Here is a 20,510-nt window from a genome sequence, read left to right as displayed (position 1 = left end):
TTTTGTTTTAGGGAAGGGCCTACAGAGTGTTCAGGGTCTCACTACTAGATTGGACTCGTAATGACCTGCCTGTTTGCAGCCTCCCAAGAGCTGGGATTACAGGTGCATCCCACCACGCCCAGTCTCAATCACCCTTTCAGGCCACCCTGGGGGCAGAGCCGGCACAGCAGGCCCAGGGATTAAACACCCCCCACCCCCCACTTATCACTCCCCACCTTCCCCCACTCCCCCCACCCTTCCCCTGCCCTGCCCTGTACATGCTTGCAGGCACTCTAATCTGCTGAGCTATTTGGCCGGCACTGGATTCATTCTTTTGTTGTTTGATTTTGTCAGTTGTAATAGGCAGTTGTCTGCTCCATGTCAACTTCTGGTCTGCCTTTATGCACTAGGCCAGCCTGTGAAGCAGGCGCCCACAGGAGGCCGGGCCACAGGATCATGGCCACTTTGCTCTGCCTAGGAGCTTGCCCTCTGGTAAGCTTTCCCTGCTCAAGGAGGCAGACTTACAGTGGTGGAAGCACAGGAGGGACAGAGGCGTGGGTGTACACGCTGGGCAGGGCTCATGGCTGAGCCAAGGCCCCAAAAAGCGGGGCAGGAGATGGACGATGGGGCAAGAGGGATGGCAGGGGGGCGGGGATGGCGAATCATCGTGGAATGCAGCTCAGTGCATCTCCTATAAGGGCCATTCTGGGCACCAGCAGGGAAGATGGGCCTCAGGTAGGCTGCGTGGCCACATGCTAGGGCCCGCATGTGCCGCTGTCGGTGCCTGTGAGGGACTGACGCGAGGCTGCAGGTATGCCAGGCCTTTCCTTGCTCTATGTCTCTAGCCCCATGCCTGTGTTGGACAAATGCTGCCGCCCACCAGTGGAATGATACCTCAGCAGTCCCCAACAGCATCCAACCAGCTTTCATACGTGCTGAACGAGATGGGCATCTTGCTGCCCTGCCCCCCAGGCCCTAAGAACACCCTTGTCCCTCAGATTCTGTAAATGCCCTCTTCACAACTAGAAAACATGCTAGTCTCATCTCTATACGAACGTGATGATTCCTACCTATTTCATCACTATTGGGGCTCTGGTTGATGTCTTTCTAATTCAACCTTCCTATTTAAATTCTATACAGATTGAAAGGGTGTTGTGCACATACAGGGCATCTGTAAATATTTACTAGTTGACTGAGTGTGTGGGAAAGGCAGTGGCCCAAAGCATCCCCACTGCAATCCCTTAAATAGGGTTTTGTTACAGAAGATGATGCCATTGGGCCTCTAAGCACACCCACCACACCACTGTGTATTGAGAGGTCGCTTACTGCAACCTGGGAGTCAGCAGCTTTTGAACATTTTAAGGAACATCTTGAAGTTCAGGCAAATAACTACCTATTCTAAACCAGAGTTTTCTGCCTTCCAACACTCAGAGGAGCTATTGTTCAAGGCCATATTTCTTCCCCGTCTCCCTATTTGTCTGAAGAACATCCTACCAGGCTGAAAAAGGCGTAAATCTACTTCAGAATTGCTGTCTCACAAATGAGGAAAGATAATTCAAAGCAAAACCAGGCTGTTCTAATAGCAGGAGGAAGAAAAGGCCCCAATAGAGAAGAGGTGGAAACCTTCCCATCATCTGCTCGAGTTCAGATAAACACTGGACTAGCACAGAAGGCCCATGACTCCCGCCACTCAGACTAAGCACCCAATGCAACAAAACTGTCCATGGGATTTTCTAACTCTGTGACATGACCCTACTTAGCCCAGAGAGTATAAATCTGAATAGCATTAACCCTAGCTTAACCCAGACCACAAAGCTTGTGGAATGATAAAATAGGGCTCCCTTTTTAACAACTAAGGAAAATTGAAACACCCTCCATTCAATGTCTATGTGGTGTTCTGAAAACAAATTTGTGGAAAGAGGTCAGAACAACTGGTGTTCCAAAGATGGCACTTTGTGGAGAGGCTTTCTCTGGTGTGCAGTGACTGCAACTCATGGGCTCTGGGGCCAGGCAGATCCGGCCCCGTCACAGCTGTACTACATACTAGCTGTGTGACTTAGGGGAAGCTTCTTAACCTGTGACACCTTAGTGTCCTTACACTAAATTAAACGGGAATAATAAGGCCTTCAGTGCAGTTGCTGAGGCAGAACAGCTGAGGCACCCACACTGGAGCGTCCTGCTTGTGCAATAAAAATTAAGAACACCCACAGTGTAACACGCACTGGGGTGCTCACCAGAAAAGGCAAACAAGGGCTCCTCAGCCACCAATGCTCGAGGACCCCAGTCCAGCTGTGTCCTCCAGCTCGGTTAGTCCAGCCTCTGACTCGCTTGTTAACCACACCAACTTACAGACCATCAGTTTCTGTATCAGCTGCCCGAAGTGTAGGGATCAGAGGTGGGGCGTACTAGGGCACTCTGGCTTGCCATCATTCTCTTATCCCATATATATTTACGCCAATGCTAGAAGTGGATGATAACAAAATTTTCTACTGGGGGGGCTCTACAGTTCATCAAGTGTTGTGATTTCAACACATTACCTCATTTACTCCTCAAACAGGTCACAAAATGCACTGGCGTGGACAATGGAGATCAAGCACACAATTTACTGTTTGCAAAGCATATTCTCAGACATTACCTCATTCAGTACTCACAACAACAGCGAAGTGAGTTATTATGAATGTAACTGAGGGAACTGAGGCTTGGGGGCCCTCCCTGTGTCAAGCTCTAGGAATACAGAAAAGGATGGTACGTCTCCATGTTAAAAACCTTTCACAGAGCCAAATGGATCCCAACACCCCAACTCTCTTGGCAAAAGCCCTAAAAGGCCTCTCCCAATCAAAGAGGGACAAGAGAGACATAAAGAAATTCACACTTTTCCTAGGGGCTTGATGGTGACAAAGTCAAGATTTCACTCCGCAATTTCAGTACAACATCCGGCTTTGTGTGTAAAGTCAGTTAATAATCACAGATGGGTGGTATTAATGACAGAATAAGGGAAAGGGACTGTTTTCTAAACTGAGGAAAATATCCCTGGCTATCATCTATTCAGCATTTTTCCATCACCACACTATTGTGAAGGGTACATTTTTCATTGTCATTGACAAGAATGAGTGAGCACTTATTTTCCATGATGGGAGAGAAGAAGAACTGCAGCCAGGGTACTTGGAACGTGAAACGTTGGTCTACACAGTGCAGGCCACACAGTGAGGTGTGAGGGACTGGACGTGTAGCTCACATTCAGGGATGTCTTTCCTTGGGCCAAGCATGGGCCAAAGGGGCCCAGCAAGTTGAGGCCCCAGGAACAATCCTGAGGGCATAAGCCCGGCAGAGCATCCAGAAGAGAAAGAATTCTATTAATGTCTGCTGAACAAATGAAAAGAAAGGAAAAAAACCTTTCTATTTCTAAAGATTCTAGCACTTGCGCAGTCCTAGAAATGTTATAGTTCCCCTAATTTTTAGGGTGCAATCATTAGGGTGCATTGGATAGACGAGAAATGTTGGTAGGATGTCAAACAACACATATTGCGATTGGTTAAAATGAACCATTCTCTGTTAAGTGACTAAAGCAATAAGCAGAATATGCACAATATGTTACCAGTTACATAAAAAAAAGGATATAGATGTAAACACATATTTGCTGTACTATGTATAAAATAGCTCAGCCCATACTTGGCCCAGAGGAGCATTTGCATACCTCTCAGACACTCTACAATGACAAAGTCAAGATTTCACTTCTCAATTTCAGTACAACATCCAACTTTGCATGTAGAGTCAATAATAATCATGGATGGGCAATGTTAATGGCTGTCTGAGGGAAAGGGCTTGTTTTCTAAATTGGGAAAAAATACACAAGGCACTAATAACAGCCTTCTGCAGTCATTGCTTCTGGGGAAGAAGGCTTTTCACTTAGTACCATGATGCACCTTTTCAATGTTATATCATGTGAATGTAGTACCTGTCCAAAGGAAATAAATCTCTACAAGGTACCCAGTTTCTTCATTAAGAAGGGAGAAAACAAAGACCCATAACTTATGTACATGATACAGTCTTACTACGTAGCTCAGACTTGTAGTGACCCTCCTGTTTTTGGCCTCCCTGGTGCTGGGATTACAGACATGTGCCACCACACCTGGTCTCAGTGGCTGGCTCAGCGCACCTGAGGGCTGGACCAGCATAGCATGTGGTGTCAGGGACTGAACCTCAGTCCCTATGCTTGCCTAAGCAGGCGCTTAGACTACTGAAGTATCTCACCAGCCCGAGACCTATAATTTAAAAGACATAAATGGTAGAACAACAAATCAGTGTGTGATTCTTATTTGAATCCTTATGTTGAAGATTTAAACTTAACTTGACATTTTTAACAATTGGAAATTTGAACAACTGGATATTTGATATTAACATAATTATTAATTTTTAAAAGTGTAATAATGGATGTTTAATAAAGTAGCTATATCTTTAAAAGATACCATGAAAATATTTATATATGCAACTGTATGAAGTTTAGTATCTACTTCAAAATAAATGCATGCTGGGGAAGTGGCTTGAGAAATAAAGGACCCAGTTCCCCCCAACTTTCAGCTGCAGAGAAGTCTGATGACAAGCTTTTGGTTCTGTCAGTTAGGCCATCTGGGCAAGTGTTCAGAGTCTACAAATATCAATAAGTAAACTTCATTGCTCAATCCGAGAACAAACAAATTACTCTGGGAGGGTTCCATCCCATTAGTGTGGACAGTAAGCGTTGGCCACGGTGCACACAGCCTCGACAAGGCATCTTTCCCAAACCTAGCCACAATTTTTGTTGCTTTCCTTGGGAGTGTTTCTTAAGTTTTCCAAATCCTGTTAACACTTTCCAGGTTTAAACAAACAGGATTTCCCTAAGGCAAAAACACAACAGAGTCAACTAACCTTCATCTGCACTCAATCACTACTTCTATACTTTGGCATGTGAAATGGAACCATCTTCAAAACAGATAAGACAGTATGGCCTGCAGATTCCTGCACTAGGGTCTTTCAAATTTAGAAACCAAATGGCCCTTGCTGAGGGGAAAAACTAGTCCTGCCAGATTCCCTTAATTAAATTACTTTGTATTCAATTCTTGAATTTAAATTGAATTACTTTCATCTAATTACTATTTGTCATAGTATTTCTGAAAACCTACAAACCTAAAACTTGACATAAACTTCTTCAGCACTTTTATAGCTGTGGAGACCAAAGCAAATTTATAAATAAGCATGAATAAAGTTTCTCAAACAGTAAAATTCTGATGAACTACACTGATGAAATGAGAAGAAATTTCAGGCCTGACATGCTTGCCAACAATGTCAGTGTGGCCTCGAGGGGCTAGGGCCCGTAGGTCTTGAGAGTCTACGCCACAGGGTACAGTATGACAGCTCCATTCTCTTGCCATTTTTCTCTGCTGGGACAGCTGCTGTGGCTGTCACCTGCACTGTGCTCTGAGCTGTCGCCCAGTTGTACCTGATGCCAGTTCATTGCTTCTGTGCTAAGCCCATATCTGGGGTGTGTTTGGCTCATCAGAACTTCACAAAGGTAGGGGGCACTGAGGTCACGTGGGCAGACCCTGACAACATTAGGTATCCCAACATTCCAGGACAGTCCTTTAAAATGCTTCTTCTAATCATTAACATGAAACCAGAAAGTCTGTTCATTCCTTATCTAACAAGAACCCTAAGGATGTCAAGAATATATTGTAGACCCTGGACAGGGAATTCCTTAGCACAAGGAGAACATGATAGGGCTATAGGAAGAGATTAAACTGTACTGGGCTCATGGATGAGAAGTCACATTGGATCTCAAAAAATAATCTGAATCATTATCATGATTCATAATCATGACATGCTTCATCATGAATTTAATAAGTTTAAGCACATGCTTTGAAGGAACTGCCAAAGGGTCTTATTAATTCCAGCTGGTTGTTGAGGTCCAGCTTTAGCGTCCTGTGACTCCTCAGTTTTAAGAGTCACAACATGGTATTACACAGAGAGAGAGAGAGAGAGAGAGAGAGAGAGAGAGAGAGAGAGAGAGAGAAATCTGGACCTCAAGGAGCCAAAGAACAATTTTTAATATCAGTCCCTATCATCATGACTGCTATAGGTGCATGCCACTGTGTAGTCCACACTGCCCAAAACAATGGAAGCACAATGCCAACAGATGGGACCACTGGCAGGTTCAGTGGACTAAATGAATGGACCCGCTTCCCCACAAGAGAACAGCAGCGCTGTCTAAAGGAACTGAAAATGGAGAACCCCTCCCTGAATAGGACTCTCCATTCTAGGTCCTCCCCAACACCACAATTCAATGGTGACATTAAGTCAGCCTTTTTATCAAGCTCCATATCTCCTGTTTGGAAGGTGCTTTTTATTTGGAGATGCTGACCTTCAAACATTCTGGATGCCAAAACAGTTATTGTTAAATGAAATAGGAGTGGTGAGAGGTGCCAGGGCTTCTGTATTTCCTTGTTTGAAAATTAAAATTACAGCAATCCGATGTTGGACTTCCTGATTTCTGTGATTTACTGCTTTCACTGTTATGACTAAGTAAATGGTACACAAATACATGCCTATGATAATTGGGCAAAAACATGGGGCAATCGGTTTATTATTTTCCCCCTAATCTTTTATCTAAGAGAGAGTGGAAAGAGTGTAAACAGTAGTACTGCCACCCTCTCCTCTGAGCATAGCATCTGTGGCACAGCCGAAGGACACTGTGGCTGCCCAGCATGAAGCAATCCCAGGAAGTAAGGTCTCTAGATTAGACTGGCTGACTAACACCCTGAACATTCAATTTCAAGGTGGCTCTAAATCAGACTCAAGGTAAATAAAATCAAGATAAAGGTCAATTCATTTTCAAACAGAAGGAAAAACAAAAAAACCCATAGGCAATATCTGGGAGCCACAAAAGACTCCGAGACCAATGTTTAACTCAACACGGTTATTTAGAACACAAGCACAGCCATAGAGAATTCAAACGTGAAGAACCAGAAAACTCTAGTCTCAGAATCAGCACTCGGGAAAGCTTTTGTTAGCAAGGCTGGTCCTGGGCAGACCTTAGAAATGGTAAAGTGCTAAAGAGATTATAGGGAATACCTCTTGCGAGGAAAGCAAAACAATTATACATGGTTTGGGGAAGACGCTTTACAGAGAGAGGGGCAGGTGCAAGAGCTGGTTTTTCCCGGGGTGAGAGTAAAGAGGGGGTAGGGCGCTTAATAAAGCTCCCCAAACAGGAAGTCCTGTGATAAAGGGCTCCTTTCTTATGCCCGGAGGTGAGGGTGACACAGGGTATACTGTGGTGTCTTGCAGATACAGGGCTGGGCGCGACAGGGATGCCAGAAAAGTGCTCTGGGAGGTCAGGAGACTTTCCTCAGAGATCAGAGAGAACACCGCAAACTCCTCCGCCCCACCCACCTCCAGGACGTCCTGGCGGAGGGCCCGAGGTCTCCTGGAAGCTGCTCACTGTCCAGTGCCCCAGCTCTCTCTTCACACCGTGACCTTGAGGAGCAGCCTTCACATCATCTCAAGTCTCGGCTGCAGAACGCAGAGAAGAAAAACATTTGTCCCCCAACAGCCACAAAATGCCTCACGATGTCCATTCCGAAGCTGCTGCCCGAATAAGGCTTCCTCTCAGCATCCCCAGAAACAGGAAACAAGTATCTAAAATAGACAGCTTTCATAAAAAGTGACGTGGAAGCCTTTTCATACTGCCAAGGAATATTTAGTAAAAAAAAAAAGAAGTTTCTAAATAGTATGCATATAATACACTGCTGCTTGTGTGAAAAGGATGAGTAGGTGGAATATTCATAACAAATATGCTGTGGATGTATAAAATATATTCAAAGTGCACAGACCACCTCTGGAGGATGAAAGGATCAGTGACATGGCTGCCTCTCATGGGTAAAACTAGTGGCAGGGAGCAAGGGTGGACAGAGATACATTTACTATCTAACCTGTTTTGCCTTTGAAATAGTTTCTTTCATCATATAAATGCATTAGCTTGGAAAAGCAAAATTTGATTAACCACATGAATTTAAAATATGTATAAACAACTTTAAAATACATACTTTTAATACAACAAAATACATTAATTTCATTAACTGTGTTCTTAGTACACACCAAATGCTCACTCTGTTGAAAATGAAAAACCAGGCAAAGCTCAGGACATCAATGTTCCAATTATTTAATCAAGTCTTTACCTGTCTGCTACTTAACCACTATGAAAAATCAGAGAACGGTCCCTGGGTTACAATCGGAGCACGCATTTCATGGGGACCAGCAGGGCTCGTCATCTGTCTACACCAACCGTTTCATAAACAGAGAATCTTTAATCCCCAAACATGATGCCCTGGAACCAAGACAACAAAAATAAATCTGCACATGTAAAAAGGATCCTTAAGGGAAACAATGTCAGCACCTGGGGAAGCCATGCAGGCCGGGAAGCAGAGTAGGAATGGCCTTCATCCTTCACTGGCCCCAAACGGCAGACCACTTTGGGGGCACATGCATGTCTACTGCTTTGTTCATTGGGGCAGTTTAGTCCAAGATGCCACAGAAAGGCTAAAGCAAGGGATGGTGAGATAGCTCGGTGGACTAAGCGCCTGCTTAGGCAAGTGCAGGGATTGGGATTCGACACTACATGCTATACAGGCCCCACTCCCAGATGCACTGAGCTGGCTGCTGAGTCTGGGTGTGTTGGCACACGCCTGTAATACCAGCGCCGGTGAGGTTGAAAACAGAAGGATCACTATGAGCCCAACCTGGGTAGTGAGACCCTGTAGCAAATACAGAAAAAAAAAAAAATAAATAAATGAATAAAAAGGCCAAAGTACCTCATACCCCACATCATTGATGCTCTTCAGCTGGTCGAAGAGGGCTCGAAACCCATCCCCCGACATGAATCAGAGTATTGTAAGGAGTAGGTAGGGGCAGAAATGCCACCACATGGAACTCTCATTAGGTTGGAAATGTCTTCCTGCAGGGCTTTTCACAGTACCAGATTCTAGGCAAATGATAAGACTGGCTCTTTCCCACACTTCCAAACGACCAGAAAATGGCTGTTCCCTAGGCAGGAGCTGGCCCTGCCCAGGATTACCAGTGGAAAGATGGAAAAGGATGAATGAAGCAAGGAATATCAGGGAATAAGAAGCCCTTCTACCAAAGTCCTATGAGAAAGAGCTTACATTAATACCAAAGCAGCAGCCTAAACAAAAGCTGAAACCCAGAACCAATTCTTAGGAAAAATAAGGGAAAGAAGGTGTGACCAATGAAAAGCTATCATCGCTGATTCAGTGTAGTACATAGATTAAAAAAAAAAGGGGACTGGATTTCTGCACAAAAATAAGAGGTGACAAGCATCTCCCCAGTGAAAGGGAACTAGCTACCAGCTAGCTAGGGGCCTGTGGATCAAAACCAGAGAGTCAGGGAATGAAAGTGAAAGTAGAAGGAAAGAATGGGAACTTCTCCAGCTAGAAGGGGAGGCACTTGCCATGTGGTTTATTTCAAGCTCTGGAAAAGAACAGGCAAAATGCAGATAAGCTACTGACAAATTAGATTACCAGCCAGAACTCGTCACATGCTTCTTCCTACCAGGCCAGGCATGCGCTGCCTCTGCTCCCCCTACTCAAATGACTAAGGCACTTGCTTAAATGCATTTGACATACGATCCCTGAACTTCCGAAAAGCACTTAATACAGCGCCTCATGAAATCTTAATCTAAAAATGTTCGTCCATTTATAATCAAGCTGCCCCGCACTGACAACTGGGGAGGTAGGCCGGACATATTTGGAAGGCTACTGTGGAGATGTGTATCATCTCAGGCTTTGTTTATCACTTGGACAGACTCCCTTCTACCCCCTTTAAAGCTAATTTCTAAAAATTGTCATCTAAGAAGAGTAATCACAGGAGACAACTAATAGAAACTGAATTATCTGATTGTATAAAAGATATATTATGTACAGGTACAAATTCCCTATGATGAATGTGATCATTATGCATATCAAAAGTGTACCAGCAAAATCAATTTTTTTTAAAAAGAAGAAAACTAGATAAGAGATAAAATGCAGCCAAGTGCAGAGTCTTACATATATAATTCCAGCTACCTAGTAGGTTGAGGCAGGAGGATCGAAAGTTCAAGACCAGTATGAGTATGTCTCAAAAAAAAAAAAAAAAAAAAAAAAAAGGATGGGGGCTGGGGATGTAGCTCAGAGGCAGAGCAAATAAAACAGTGAGACTTGGGGATCCCTACAGATGTCTATGCTAAAATGAAATCTGGGGTATGTTTAATGACTTGGGGTGGGGGAGGAACTACCTCCTGTTGGAAAATATTGCTAGATATGGAAAAAAAAAGGTAACAACATACTAATTAGAAAATCTATAGTAGTTACTATGCAATAGGCACTGTTCTAAACATTTCCACTATAGTAATTCATGCACTTTGCAAAAACTTTTCTAACCAGAGTACCATTATTATTCTTGTTTTACAGAGAGGTTAAGGAACATCCAAAGTTGCACAGCTTGTAAAAGCAAGTCTAACACTCAAATCCAGGTACTTGAACAACAAAATCTGTGCTCTCAGCCTCTCCGGGGTCCCTTGAAATTTAAACACTGAGAATAAGAGATACTGCTAACTAGATGTACAACAGAAAGAAAACAACCCTTAGTCATGGCTCAGGGCTTACCAGCCAGCCTGGTGACCCCTGGCCTCAGCTTCCTTGCCTATACATTGAGAAGATTGAACTGGGTGAGTTCTATGTAAGGTCTGTGGCTCTAAAAATGCCACAAGCACACGCTGACAATCAGTGGTATATGGCCTGGCCTGCTTTCTGACTGGCTATTTATTTACAGGTTAATTCATCCTCAAACAGGCAACAAGTGATGTTCAGATTCCTTCTCTGCCTCCTGACCTTCAGTAGATCATGTCCTCTCTGTGCAGGCAAATGACAGAAGGTAATGAAGAGGAAAAAATAGATTGCCCCTCTTTTGGACTCTGCTTTATATGACTGTAACCAAATGGCCCTTGAAAAGCGCCAGGTACTAATCGTGTTGACTCTGCCAAACCTGCAGACTCTGGAGGTCTTTCTCCTCACCCTGTTCCTGGCAGCTGTCTCTGGGTTTGGTGACTGGAACACAGGCGAAACTGAGAAACCGGTGCCAGCAAAACAGAGGAATTGGGGCCGGGGAGATGGCTCAGTAGAATAAGCGCTTGCCTGGCAAGCGCAAGGGTCTGAGTTCAATCCCCGGTTCCGCAAGAAGAAAAAAACAAAACAGAGGAATTAGGAAAACCAAATCCACAGTAGTTTAAATTAAGGTCTTTTAAGGTGGTGAAACAAAGCGTTTGTCTTATTTATCTTCTGGTACATCTTCTGGTATGACCTATTCTCTGTGATCACACCCACACGAGAGCTGAAACTTCAGGATTTATTATGGGTGAATTTAACACCCACTTCGAACTTAATGGACCCCTTAGAAGTATCTGCCCTAATCTAGGCATTAGATGGCACACAGTGTGTGTCTGTGGGTGGAGAAGAGCCTTACAGCTATGAATCGTACATTCCTCCCTTGGGAGTCCTTCTTAAGCATCCCTGACAGGTGGCTGTCATCCGGCTCCTGCCTGGACACTTCCAAGGTCGTGGCGCTGGCTGATGGCCTGGCGAACAGACCGCCTCCAGCGCTGCTGGACAGCTCTCGTCTTGGGAAGCTCACGAAGTGCCTAGAACAGTGCCTGGCGTGGGCCGTGCTCACTAAGGCGCCTCCGACTGGGTCAACAGCTGCCTAACTAGAACTTGAACCCAATGGTCCCGGATGCGCCCTTGGAGCCCCCAAACACAGAGACTCAAGGAATTTCCGGGGTTGTGATCAGGCCCCGCGATCCTTTCCTTCTCCAGCTGTAGACCCTGGACCTTCATCGAGCCCCGCCCTCAAGCCCCTGGGTCCGACCTCAGGGGCCCCGGGAGTGCGCAAGCGGGAGCGGGGATGGCCGCAGGGAGGCCGCTGTCGGGGCTGTTCCCATCTCAGTTCCCGGAGCACAAGGGGACAAAGGACCTTCCGGAAGGCGTATCCCCTGCGGTCCGGGTTCCCCCAGCCGCCTGGCGAGCCGGCCCTCGGGACCCCTGCGGCGCCGAGTGACAGTCCTCTGAGACATCCCAAGGACCCCGGGCGCGTATACTGTGGGGTGACCGGCCGGGCCAAGGTGGGGACCGCGGGCTGGGGTTTCAGGCCCGACAGCTCCGGGGTGCTATCTCCGGCCCACGAGCCTCGCTCGACTATGGCTTTACCTGAACGTGGATGGTTACAGCTGTCCAGCTCGGCCCCTGTCCGGTTCCCGCAGCTCCGCAGCTGCCGGCTGCGCTCATAGAAATACAGCCGGAACCCCTGGCCTGAGCGTCTCCCGCCGCTACCGGCCCCGCCCAGGCAACTGCTGCCACGCCCCTGGCGACCGACTCTGCCACGCCCCTAACCGCGGGAACCGGCCTGTTCATTGGGTAGCTCAACCGCTACTCTATTTGCCTGGCGCGTTCTTTGAACCCTGTTGGCAGTCCATTGGTCAGCAGAGCTGTTCCTCAGAATGGAGGCGGGAGCATATAAAGGAGAGTTCTTTGACAATTGGTTGTTTTTGACGTCTTTGGCCCCTGGGCCAAGATGCTATTGGGTAAAGCCCCCCCAAGGGGGCAGGGATAAAGGAGCTGGCTAGAATGGGTCCTGTTTTGTGTTGATACTGTGTGGGTGAAGAGGGGCGATTGTGACCACAAGCTGGATTGGGGGGCTGAGTGAGATCCGGTGTCCTCTGGGAGTAGGAGGAGGAAGGTTGGCAGATGGCTTAGTTGCGGGTTCTGGTGGATCAGACGGAACGACTGACTGATCTCTAGCTCTGGACACACGGTGGCGACTCTTGGAATCAAAAAGGGGAAGAGAAATAGGAAGTCTTGGGTCTCTAGGCCAGTAGGAGATGAAAGGATGTGACAGCAGAGTCCTCTCATCTCGGGAACGAATGCGGATATGAGAACGCCTAGACCTCAGCTACTGCCTCCTTGTCCTTTCAGCTTTTGTTCATCCTTGCTAGCTGGAGACCTCCAGGAAGAAAGCAGGTTTAGGCCAGCACTAGGAGGCTGAGACAAGAGGATCAAAACATTGAGTCACTTAGCCTCTCTACCTACACCTTGATTTCATTTGGCAACCAGGGGTATTAGCAGTAGCTGATGAGATGAAGGCTACCAGCATTCAATAGGTATTCCTCAAGATTGAGTCATTGCTCATGCGGTTCTAAAATTCTGAGCTGGAAACTACTTTTGCAATAACATGGGCTTAAACACTTGAATAATTTGAAATGCAATTCCTGAACAGCACACAGGGACACACAACCAAGGCACAGTGGGGCTGTAAGAGGGAGCAGGAGGCCAAATGAAAGAGCTATGCAGCTGGAAGTGGTATTTGAAACAATGCTAATTTTACCCCCAACACACACTTCGGGATTGGGAAGAGAAAAGAACTGGGCTTTCATAGAGACCAAATAACATCCTTTCAGTCTGGTCTGTGCTAGATCAGTTGATGTAGCCATTCCACAATGTTTGCTGGCCAGGCCCACTTGAAGCCCATTCCTCACTCTGAAGATGTGGACATCTCAAAGTGTGGATAGATACTAAGAAGACAACAATGTACAATGTATTAGTTTTTGAAACTGTCCTAATAATCAGTTTTGAAACTGTAAAAAAAAAACAAAAAACAAAAAACAAAAAAACAAAGTGTGGATAGAAATCCTCTCTCAGAGCTGAACTGAGCCCCAGATCTTTTGTGTTCACCTCTGAAAGAACCCACATTTATGGCCCACTAGAATGAAGAGAAAAAATCCTTTGCTATTGCTGTACTTCATAATCAGTTTCTAGCCTACGAAACATACTGAGCTTTAGTTTCATCTCAATGTTGATTCCCCTATATTTCTCTTCTACCTTAGGTAACAAAAGATCTTAGTGAGGGAATATTATGTTACTGTGTTGAAACAGTTTTGACTTCAAGAAAAGAGCTTTAGATTTGCCACCAGAAGAGCGTGTAAGGCAATTTGTATGTTAGCTAGCTTTTTTTTTTTTGTGGGACTGGAGATTGAACTCAGGCCCTTGCACTTGTCAGGGAAGCACTTATTCTACTGAGCCATCTTCCCAGCTCCAAATGAATATTCTCTCTCTTTTTTTTTTTTTTTTCCGGTACTGGGGATTGAACTCAGGACCCTACACTTGCCAGGCAAGCACTTATTCTACTGAGCTATCTCCCTGGACCCCATTACCTAACTTCTTGATAGTAGCCATTCCACAATGTATGCATGTATCAAAACATTATGTTGAATACCATTAATGCATACAATTTTTGTTGATTAAAAATAATAATTTAAAAATAGATTTGTTGCTAGGTAGAGGTAAGGGGCACATGTATGTGCGTGTGGGTGCACACCTGGTTCTGATCCACAGTGTTCTGGTTCTTTACGGAGCTGCTTGGAGGCCATACACATGGCTGCATGCATGTGAGGGAAACCACCTGAGACAGTAAGGTTTGCTCCTGCTTGAGTTTGCTAATGGTAAATGTGAAATGGCTCATGAGATCTGGATGAGTTTTTCAGCTTGATCCAGAGCCACGCAACACAGCTGTTTGGAGTGAGCTGCAAGTGGGCTTGCCATTGTGCAGGTGAACATTTCCACCCATATCAGGAGCACTGGTTCAGCCAAGGGCTCTGTAAAAGGATGTCTCTCCAGTTCAGGGATTCTCAAATACAGTTGGGTCACTGAGGCTAAAAAGAGGTGCCAGATAAGTCCAGGCAGCGGAGGAAGAGTGAAAGGACATGTGTGCAGCGCTAGTGGCTGAATGACCCACTTTCATTTCTCAGTTCACACAAATGTCTTGTGTTTGACTCTGGTTTCCGTTCTCCTCTCTGCTGTGGATCCTGCCATATTCTGTTTAATTATATATGTGTTTCATTCTGTAAAGCACTTCTTTGGGAGGCCACTTAGGACACAGAATGCTGTCTTTTGTCTGTCAGTTTAGTAGCCTGCTAGGACTGAGGTCTTATGAGCCTTGGTCTTGGACAACCAGGGGTGGCTGTGAAGTACATTTCCAAAAGCAAGAGAGATCTTGTTACCAAGAGAACTGGGAAGAAGGTGCGCCTCATGCTCTGGGTTGGCAAAAGCTCTAAGGCTTCATTAAAGTAGAACTGACTGTGATTCAGTGGGGCCTGTCTTCAGGACCATCAAGAGACAGCTTCAGTTGCCCTGGGGAACAGCGGGGAGCAGGGGTCTGGCCCGTGATATGCTCTGGTTATTCTCTTTGGGTAAAACTAGCAGTGCCTCTGCTTTGTCTGTTACTCTGTATTCTCAGGAAATGAGTGAAAGCAACCAACTCTAGACCCTCTGCTGCCAGGGCTGCATCCTGGTTCTGCCTTCTTTACCCTGGCAGCCTCGGACAAGGACAGTACCTCTCCGTGCAGCACTTTCTTCTCTGAAATGCAGATGACAAGAAAGTGCTTCCCTCCTGGGGACCTGGGAGTAGTAAATGAGTTAATACATGTAAAGTGCCTCACCAGTGGCTGGCATGCACTCAGCCTTTAATGAATGCTTGCCATTATGATGAAAGTCCACTTAAGAACATTCTTCTAAGATGCTAACTCATTTTCTAAGTTTTGTCCCTTGAAGAAGTTATCATGATTGGGCAGTTTTAGATTTATAATAAACTTGAGCAGAAAGTAGAGAGAGTTCTTGTGTGCACCCTGCCCCGACATATGCAGAATTTTTTTACTAGCAATAATCCACCACCCAGTGGGAGAAATTTTCCTTTGGCTTATCTTTACCCAAACAGGGTTCAGAGGATTGAGATGGGGTTTTGTGAGATTAGAGCTCATCAACATAATCACCGAGAGGGAGATGGGAAAGGATAAGCCTCCGAGAATGGTGTGAAAACCTGCAGCCTCGATGCTCAGCCCGGATTCCTCTGATGGCGTGACCACTCAGACTGAGAAATCCAATATTGTCACTTTATTGTCACACCCAGTGCTGTTTGTGGGCAGTCCAGGAAGTGGGCTCAGAGTGCTCTGTGCCCGGCAGTCCTGGCTAGCTTCCCATTGATCATAGACATTAAGCCTATTTAGCAGTTCTAAGTCCCAGCATGCACTGTTGCATGGGGACAAACTATGACGAAATACAAGGGTTTGGCTTCTTTTATGATTGGAAAAAACTGCTTGCTTGGCAATCAAAAGGATGATAAAAAATAACCTTGTCTATGGTCTGGGCTTGTTTCTTAACCTTCTGTGGGAGGTTGTTTATAATAAAATTATGGGAAATGGACAGTCCTAGAAAAATGTAATAATATATCAGAGTGGTTTTCAAATGGTCTCAATTAAGGTATTAAATGTTGTGGTAATCTTATATTTACATACATAGGGGCCAACTCTAAAAATGTTCACGAAACGCACAAACACACACACACACATAAGCTGTTGGGAAGGTGTTACAGCTGGTCACACATGCCTATAATGTCAGTGCTCAGGAGGCTGAGGGAGGAGGATCATAAGTTTAAGGCCAGCCTGGACTACTGAGCAAGAGCCTGTTTCAAAAAAACAAAACAAAACAACAACAACAAAACACCCCCAAAACAGTGCTCTAGTCTTTTAATCACATACAGTCAGAAAAAAAAAAAAAAAAAAAAGATACAGTCAGCGTGTCAGGTGGTTTCTAAAGGTGGCTCCTTAGTCACCATGCATTCCTTTTCCTGGTGTCATCCTTAATTACAGCCATAAAAATTGAATTCTTCATGCTACTAATTTCAAAGGAGTCAATAAAACTTGTTCATTAAGTAAGTGCACTGCATACCCTTTCCTATGTAAATCTGTGGCATTGATCTATTTTCAAGCTGTTTACATGCTTTTAGACACCCTTAGATTGTTTTACCATATATTTAAGCTAACAAGACCATAAATATTTTTATCCAGCAAGATGTGTAGTGCTGAGATGCGGAACCACAAAGCAACGTCCCATCCCTTCACGGGAACAAACACAGGACAAAGGGGAGCTAGTTAATAAGAGAGCTCCAAGGACCGAGCAGTAAGCAATCGAGTGTAACCAGCGTCACAAATTCTTACGCAGAAGAGGGAACGTTGGCTTCTGATTTGAATTTGTGGAGGTTTGAGTTCTCCTTGAAGATCCATGGGGCTGAGCTTGGGTGGTGGTGGGGGAGCGCCCCCCCCCCCCCCCCCCGTTAGGACGACACCAGCAGAGATCTCAGAGTGAAGGAGCGAAAGAGAATTTGTCCAGAGCGGAGTCCAAGTGGGAGGGGGGAACAGGTGGGCAGGGCAACCGGAAGGCGGCCAGTGCCTTCTAGTCCACGCCATCCCACCCTGAACGCACCCGATCTCGTCTGATTTCGGAAGCTAAGCAGGTCGGGCCTGGTTAGTGCTTGGATGGGAGCCAGCGCCTTCACCTTAGTTCAAGCCTTGCTGTCAGCCCAGTGCGAGCAGGACCCCAAACCCCCATCTGCACACCATCGCCGTAATCCTGGCTCTGTCCCTGTGTGCCTTGTTCCATTATCAACAATTTCATTAATCTGACTCGCTTTTTAAATTGAGTATCACTAAGAGCATCATACCACAGTGATACGCCTACCCGTGTTTATAGCAGCACAGTTTGTTATAGCCATCTTGGAAATAACCTAAATACCTGTCAACTGAGGAATGAATAAAAAAGGTTTGAGGTGTTTTTTTTTTTAATCCAAGGGAGTTCTACTCAGTCATAAACAAGGATAGATGAGACATTTTGAAGTAAATGAATATTCCCCAGCCCTCTGAGATCTTACTCTTAAGTGAAATAAATTGGACACACATGTTCACATTGTCTCTCCGGTGTAAGAAATGGAAAGTGCAAATAAAGGATCAAAATGTATAATAGATATTGTGAAATGGGAAGAGACTAGTCAAAAGAAAAGAGGAACTAGAGAGGAGGGAGGTGAAAAGGAAGGAAGGGAAAAGGAAACAAATGAGAAAAGAAGGATAAATGGAAATAAAGCTTTTGTAAATAAGGAGGGGGAAAGGGGTTGAAGTTAGGGCAGAGGACTGGGGGAAAAAGAGGAATCAAGATATATCATGGCAGGTAAAACTTTCTCGTGATAAATGTGATCATTCTGTATATCTAAATTGTACCAATAAACTTAATTTAAAAAATAAATTGAGGCCTGGGGAGATAGTTCAGGGGCATAAGCACCTGCTTGGTAAGTACAAGGTCCTGAGTTAGATTCCCAATAGAAAAACAAAAAACTGTCTTCCTAAACCAGTGGTTCTCAACTGGGGTGAGGGGACTGACATGTCAGAAGTACCAAGGTTGAGAAACCCGACGATTGAAGCAATAATACCTGTGATACTGTGATTTTTTTTCCCTTCTGGAACCAGGGACTGAACTCAGGCCCTTGTGCTTGCCAGGAAGCTGCTTATTCCACTGAGCCATCTCCCCGGCCCCAAGAAAAGATTTTTGAAAAGAAAAGCCATCCAGTCATTAAGAAACTCACCCCCGGGTGCACTGAGGGGCAATTGAGACTGGGCGTGGTGGTGTGTGCCTGTAATTCCAGCTCTTTTTTTTTTTTTTTTTTTATTGGCCGAACTGGGGATTGAACTCAGGCCCTTGCGCTTGCCAGGGAAGCGCTTGTTCTGCTGAGCCATCTCCCCGGCCCCGGAGACTGTGACTTTGATGTGCTGATTGTAATCATTCTACTTACATTAAATTCAGGTCATAGTTATTAAATTTTTAAAATGTTCTTTCACATTACTGTCTAAAATCAACTAACATCTATAGGCAGACACGGCACCGAAAAAGTTAAATTTGATTCAGATAGATGTTGGCGTATCAATATTTATGGCCGCCCTAGTCACAGTTGGCAAAGGAAGGAAAGAACCCACATGTTTACTGATGGAAGAATGCATAATAAAATGTCGCATATACCACTTTGATATCTACACACAGTGGAATATTAGCCTTGGAAAGGAATACAAACTTGGCATGTGCTACATAGGTGAACCTGGAAATAAGCCAAAAGGACAGATTCATATAGGTTCTACTTACATAAGGTAATTGAATAGTCAAATCCAGAGGAAGAAAGTGGAAGAGGACTACAAGGAGCACGGAATGGGGCCTCCTGTCTGATGGGTGCAGAGTTTCAGTTTGGAAGGATGAAAGTGCTGGAGAGGCTGGTGGTGATGCCAGCAGAGCGATGCAAGCATACTCCACGCCAGTGGATCATGCCCTTACAGATGGTTGACAGGGTCCTTCTTTTTTTTTTTTTTTAATTATTATTATTATTATTTTTGTGTGTGTGTGCAGGGTCTCACTACACAGCCCAGACTTTCAGTGGTCCTCCTGATTTCTTCTTCCCTAGTGCTGGGATTACAGGTGCGCACCACCACGCCCAGATTCCATCGCTGGCTCAGCACGCCCGGGGGCGGGCCAGTGCGGCATGAGGAGCCAGGGATCAAACCCTGGCCCCTGCGCTTACCTAAGCAAGCGCTTAGTCCGCTGAGCTATACCGCCGGCCCTGACAGGGTCATTCTTATGTCCCATGTATTTTGACCACAGTACAAAAACAAATCACTTTTTTTTTTTCTCAGAATCACCTCCCAAGATCACTTGTGGTACAGCCTCATCTACTGTGGGAAACCCAAGGCCTACCTTGTAGTAGGTTGTCAATTGTGTTTACTGAATAAAATGTAAAGGAATTAGATTTATTATTTATTTATTTATTTATTTTGCAGAACTGGGGATTGAACTCAGACCCTTGTGCTTGCCAGGGAAGCGCTTATTCCACTGAGCCAGCTCCCCAGTCCTGATTTATCTTTTTTTTTTTTTGCTCCCCGAATGCCTTCAGGGCACTTTTGGCAGGCTGGAGTGTTGTGAGGATCGAACTACAGCAACCTGAGGCTGACAGCTTTGTGGAAACAGCCACTTAAAGGACTGAGCTAGGGCCAGGCCCCCCGATTTATCTTTTAATAATTGAAAAATAGCAGTGAAGGGCTGGCCAAATGACTCAGCAGATTAAAGCACCTAAAAGCAGGTTCAGGGGTCAGGGGTTAGATCCCAGGCCTGCCGTGCTGGCCCTGCCCCCAGGGCACACTGAGATGGCAATTGAGACTGGGCATGGTCATAGAGAGATCCTGAACACCCTGTAGACCCTTCCCTAAAATACAGAGAGAGAGAGAGAGAGAGAGAGAGAGAGAGAGAGAGAGAGAGAGTAGAAGAAGCAATTAGCCAGGTGTGGTAGCGTACACCTGTAATTCCAGAACTCAGAAGCCTAAAGCAGGAGGGTTGCTGTGAGTTCAAGGCCAGCCAGGGCTAAACAGTGAGTCTGGGACTAGCCTAACCTGCAGATCCAGACACTATCTCAACAAAACCACACACACACACACACACACACACACACACACACACACACACGGGAAGAAGAGAAAAGAAGTAACTGAAGCGCATGCGCCATAAACAGAGAATCTACCTGGCTTCAACTCTAGGCTGTGG

General features: G+C 45.4%; 1 protein-coding gene across 1 annotated transcript in view; it reads right to left on the bottom strand.

Annotated features, from left to right (window-relative positions):
* The window catches only part of Abhd2 (abhydrolase domain containing 2), a 105,617-nt gene extending 93,245 nt beyond the window's left edge, over window positions 1-12,372 (bottom strand). The window contains exon 1 of the mRNA XM_004623289.2: window positions 12,264-12,372. The gene's annotated coding sequence lies outside the window, so the exon portion shown is untranslated. The remainder of the gene's footprint in view (window positions 1-12,263) is intronic.
* Window positions 12,373-20,510: the final 8,138 nt, after the last annotated feature.

This window comes from Octodon degus, unplaced genomic scaffold (assembly GCF_000260255.1).
Source record: "Octodon degus isolate 3935 unplaced genomic scaffold, OctDeg1.0 scaffold00002, whole genome shotgun sequence".
Classification (NCBI taxonomy): Eukaryota; Metazoa; Chordata; class Mammalia; order Rodentia; family Octodontidae; genus Octodon; species Octodon degus.
This window is presented reverse-complemented; position numbering and strand designations above follow the sequence as displayed.